At 34.6% G+C, this 6,000-nt stretch overlaps 1 protein-coding gene across 1 annotated transcript in view; it reads left to right on the top strand.

Annotated features, from left to right (window-relative positions):
- Nucleotides 1–5,782, top strand: part of RBM44 (RNA binding motif protein 44) — a 28,686-nt gene extending 22,904 nt beyond the window's left edge. Inside the window, exon 15 of the mRNA XM_036086430.2 lies at nucleotides 4,786–5,782. The gene's annotated coding sequence lies outside the window, so the exon portion shown is untranslated. The remainder of the gene's footprint in view (nucleotides 1–4,785) is intronic.
- The last annotated feature ends 218 nt before the right edge of the window (nucleotides 5,783–6,000 follow it).

The raw sequence follows: 6,000 nt of genomic DNA on the forward strand, positions 1-6,000 counted from the left end.
ACATAGGACCCACTGCTTAGCACATACCAAAGTTCCAGACTCTAAGAAGGAAAGCAACTGTTTGGTATAAACCACATTGTTCATACAGTTTTGGTATAGTGAGCCACTCTTCGCTTCAGGGATTGGTGGAAACCCTTCCAAAATCCACGTTCCTAGTCTCTAGCCAAGGGCCAACCTTGCAAGTAGGTCTTTGTAAGGAGAGCAGTCCCAGTCCTGCTGTGTTAACTCTCCTTTTACACATATACCAGTTGATACCAGACTTTGATAATAAGTAAAGGATGCATGTTGTAATCTTTGGGGTAATCACTAAAAGAATAATTTTTAAAAGCATACACAAAATGAAGTTGGAGCCTTACCTTATACCATGTACAAAAACTAATTCAAAATGGATCAAAGACCTAAACATAAGAGCTAAAACTATAAAACTCTTGGAAGAAAACAGAGGAAAGGCTTCACAACCCTGGATTTGGCAATGATTTCTTGGATATGAAAAAATAAACTAGACTTCTTTAAAATTTAAAATGTGCATCAAAGGATACTCTCAACAGAGGCAGCCCACAGAATGAGAGAAAGTACTTGTAAATCATTTATCTGATAAGGGTCACTATCCAAAATATATAAAGAATATCTACAACCCAACAACAAAACCATAATTTTTAAATGGGCAAAGGATTTGAATAGACATTCCTTCAAAGAAGATATGCAAATGGCCAATAAGCACATGAAAATATGCTCATTATCACTAGTCATTAGGAAAATGCTATCAAGACCACAACGACACAGCACTTCACATCCACAGGATGGCTATTACCAAAAAAAAAAAAAAAAAAAAACACAAAAACAAAAACAAAAAAACCCAAACAGAAAATGACAAATGTTGGTGAGGATGGGGAGAATTAGAAATTTTGTGCATTGCTGGTGGGAATAGTGCAGCCACTGTGGAAAATGGTATGACAGTTCCTCAAAACATTAAACTTAGAATTACCATATGATCCAGCAATTCCACTTCTGGGTAACTGGAAGAACTGAAAGCAGGGACACAAACAGATAATTTGTACACCTGTGTTCAAAGTACCACTATTCATAAGAACTAAAAAGGTGGGAGCAACCCAAAGATCCATCAGTGGATGAATAGAAAAAATGGGATATATACATACAATGGAATATTATTCAGCCTTGAAAGAAATGAAATTCTGACCCATGGTGCAACATGGATGAGCCTTGAAGACTGAGATAAGTGAAATAAGCCAGTCACAAGGGACAAATACTGTATGATACCACTTACACAAAGGTACCTGGAGTAGTCAAATTCATAGAGACAGAAAGTAGAATGGTGGTTGTCAGGGGCTGGTGGAGGGGGAGAATGGTGTTGCTGTTTAATGGTTAAGAGTTTCTGTTAGGAAGATGAAAAGGTTCTGGAGATCGATGATGGGGATGATTGCAGAACAGTGTGAATATACTTAATGCCATAGAACTGTACACTTAAAAATGGTAGATTTTATGTTAAGTACATTTTAACCACAATGTTTAAAAATTTGTCATTCCAATCCTAATATGGGGATATGGATTAATAAAAATGTTTTTTTTAACCTACAAAAGTAGGTAATAAAGGAGAGTAAAAAGAACACATAGAATAGGCAGGACAAGTATTTAGTAAGATGATGAAAACCCACTTAATGTCAATAATTAAATATGAATGTGAATGAACAAAATATTCCTATGGAAGACTCAGATTGTCAGATTGGGTTTTTAAAAACCAACTATAGGGGCGCCTGGGTGGCTCAGTCGTTAAGTGTCTGCCTTCGGCTCAGGTCATGATCCCAGGGTCCTGGGATCGAGCCCCACATCGGGCTCCCTGCTCCGCGGGAAGCCTGCTTCTCCCTCTCCCACTCCCCCTGCTTGTGTTCCCTCTCTCGCTGTGTCTCTCTCTGTCAAATAAATAAATAAAATTTAAAAAAATAAAATAAATAAAAACCAACTATATAGTATCTCTAGAAACACATCTTAAAAACATTAGGATATCAAAAGATAAAAGGATGGATAAAGAGCCATGCTATATTAACATTAGAGTAAGCTCTAAAGCAGTAAAACTACTGAAGAAGAAATATTTAATTTACTAAGAATAAATAACAATTTGAAATTTGCATGCATCTAATAAAACACCTTAAAATATATAAAGGAACTATTTCCAGAACTATCAGGAGAAATTGGCAAGTTTACAATTATAATGGGAGAGCATAACATACCTCTCTGATAGAAGCAGCAAAAATAATCAGTAATGGTATAAATGATTTGAACAATCCAAATAACCAACTTGACTTATTGGACATTATATAGAATGTAAGGCACATCACAACTGCAAAGTCTCTTCAGGTCATCTGAAATGTTTATAAAGTCTGGCCATATGCTAGACCATAAAATAAGTCTCAAATACTAAAGGATTGAAAAAGAGTGTGTTTTCTGGCTACCATTCAAATAACCTACAAATAAGCAGTGGAAAGATAAATAGGAAATCCCTCTGTTGGGAAATAAATGTCTAAGTAACCAGTGAGTGGAAGAAGAAATCATATAAGGAAAACTAGAACATAGGTTTTAGTTAAAGGATGATAATGAAAATCCTCCACATCAAAAGCTGAGGGATGCTGGTAGAGCTTTGTAAACAGAAATGGATAGCCTTAAATTCCTATGTCATAAAAATGATACAAAATTAATGAGCAGAGTATATAACTCAAGAAGTTAGAAGAAAAAACAAAAGTAATAACCCAAAGGAAGTACAAGAAGTGTGAAAACTACTGAAATAACAAATATACAGTAAGGATCAACAAAGTTGATTCTTGAAGAGCTATAATAAAGTTGATAGACCCCTGATGAAACTGATAAAGCAAAAAAGTGAAGACACAAACAAGGTAATATTTTTCACAAAGGAAATATCACCACAAATCTTGGGCATTGAAAAGGTGAGAGGACATTGTAAATGACTTTAACATATTCAAGTTCTTTATTAAATGGGCAACTTCCTAGGAAGATTCAACTTAAAAACAGACACTAGAAGGTATAGAAAATCTTACTAGTCTTGTATTTATTAAAGAAATTTAATCATAAATAAAATTCTTCCCACAAAATAAAATCCAGGCTCAGATGGCTATATTAATGAATTCCCCAAACATTTAAGGAAGAAGGAATATCAGTCTTAACTTTTCTAGAGAAATCAGTATAGTCGTGACACCAGAACCAGACCAATGACATCACAGGAATGGAAAATTATAGACCAATCTCATGAACGTGGATGCAAAAATTCTTTTGAAAGTATTAGCAGACTGAATCCAACAATTTGTAAAAAGAATAATACTTTATGGCCAAATTGACTTTATTTCAGGAATGATTCATTTAATATTTGAAACTCAATGTAATTTACCCTATGTAGAGAACAATGGAGAAAAATCACCTTTTTATTTCAGTAGATACAGAAGTAGATAAAATTCACCACCCACACATGATAAAATTCTGAACAAGCAAGAAATAAAATGTCAAATCTTTTCTTCATGAGAAATCTCAGGGTCTTGAGATTCTATGTGCAAACTAACAATTTAACTTGGCATAATTTCATTAATGCTGGCAAAAGACCTGAGCCTCCTGGGACAGAGACAAAAGAGTCTTTTCCCACAGTGATAGCAGTAGCCAGAATATTATTTTCTTACCTCGTTCCTCGAGGCTCAGCCTCCTAGGGCAACCCAGTGAGAGCCAGCAGACAACCACACACATATACAGCGGGTTCCACTACAGGAAGAACCCCATGCTTAGGGAACCCAAATATTTTATTACGGGCTGCAGGCAAACCCACCAGACCTTTGTCATGCAGGGAGACATCTGTATTATACTGGACATGTTTGTCTTTAATGATTTTCATATTGTAGGTATTCATTAATAAACCAGTTTGTGAGTCTGCCTGTATACCAGCCGAGGTGCTTCCCAGTGAAGAAAGTAGATTTAATGTGTCACTTAAGTGATTCTCTGTTCATTTCATTTTCTGTCATCATTTTTACCACGATGACAATCTGGTTTTCTCTGTAGAAACGGAATAGTTCTCTGTATGTATAATATCTAGTGGCCTGCTTCTGTTTTGATGTAGTAGTAGAGTTTAGTGATATGCTTAGTCAAGGGATAGAATTTAATGTAAATGAGTATTTTTGATATTCATAAATATGAAAAATGAGTTTAATGACAATGATTGGTTTAGTAGTAGAGTGTACTGATAAATAACTAGAGTAGTCCCCCCTTATCTTCAGGGGATAACTTCCAAGATCCCCAGTGGATGCCAGAAACCGCAGATCGTACCAGACCTTACATATATACTGTGCTTTTTTCTATACACACAAACTTGGGATGAAGTTTAATCTGCAAATTAGGCACATAAGAAAGTAACCATAACTAAAAAACAGTTATAACGATATAGTGTAATAAAGGTCATGTGAATGTGGTGTTTCTCTCAAAATACACTGTCCCTAGCCTTGTTGTGATGGTGTGAGATGGTAAAATGCCCCCGTGATGTGATAAGTGACGTCGGAGGTGATGTGGCATTAGGCTACCACTGACCTCCTGGCAGTACTTCAGAAGGAGGGTCGTCTGTGCCTGCTCCTGGACCCCAGTTGACTGCAGGTGATGAAACCTCGGGAAGGAAGAGCGCAGAGAAGGGGGGACTTTTGTATCTACTTCTGTGGAACATTGGATTTAGCATAATCAATATGTTTTATGGTTGATTTCTCCCTTCTTTTCTGATCTATATAGAATTTCCTTGGAAAGCATGAGTTCCCTCCTCCAGAGAATGTTCTACAACACTTAGAAAAAAATTGTGGTAATAACAAGATGCCATGATTGAATAGGCTAAATAAGTGGATTTAGCTGCGTATATTCTACTTTATAGCCTTCCCTTCACATCTAGCAGCTGTTGTTCCTACAATATTACCATCTTCTCTATATTAAAAATACAAGATAATTTTAATGTTTATAAACTTTATATTTCAAACTTGTTACTTAGAGACTTCAAGTTGCATATTTTGGATTAGAAAAAATGGTCATGTCTATTTTGAAAAATTTTGTTAAATGGGTTTTTAAAAATAGTGACCAAGAGAAGGTTTATTGTTTCAGAGTCCATTAAATGATTTCCATACATGAAAAATATAATTTACCTGAAGTTCGTAGTTCCAGTTTTCAGTAATCTTTAAGACTTAATTGGATCACAGGATAACAGATAAATAAACTGAATTTGAATTCATAGATACATAACATTTTGGAATGTGTATATTTTTAAGCTTCCAAGACAGTTAAATTAATGCTCTGATACATTTAATGCATTTTTTACTTTAGTATAAAACATTTAAGTGCTCACTTCGGCAGCACATATACTAAAACATTTAAATGTATTTTCCCTATTTTCACTAGGAAGAGTGAACCCATGTGTGCTTTGGTAAAACACTTAAATAGTCACCATATTGCTTATTTTTGTTTTTTGTAGTAAGTTCTGTTATATTAAAGTGTAAATTGCAACAATTTTCAAAGCCTTATTTTATGTCCTATAAATTTCTTTGATGGATTACTTTTTTAAAGTAATATACTGTTTAAAGTTGCAGTTTTGCCAATATTAAGATGAACATTTAAATATGTATTTTCTTCAAATGTTTAAAATGTTTAGAGCATTCAATAGTTGGTATCATTTGATTAAAAGTTACTCATTTAACATTTATATTTGATGTATTTATATTTAATAAAGGCAGAATCTATAGTACCACTGTAAATTTAATACTTTCTGCAGGTTTGATGGCATTTTCCAGGTGTGAATGAGCCTGTTTATGTGGAATACACATGGATGGGAAGGCTAACCATTGAACTACTGGATTTCAAAATTTTTCTCCTTTAAGGGATTTTTGGTTTTATTTCATATTAATTTATCTCCAGGTATTACCAGATCCACCCCAAATATTCTACCAGGAGTTGGGTTCCAGG

Source organism: Halichoerus grypus, chromosome 4, assembly GCF_964656455.1.
Source record: "Halichoerus grypus chromosome 4, mHalGry1.hap1.1, whole genome shotgun sequence".
Classification (NCBI taxonomy): Eukaryota; Metazoa; Chordata; class Mammalia; order Carnivora; family Phocidae; genus Halichoerus; species Halichoerus grypus.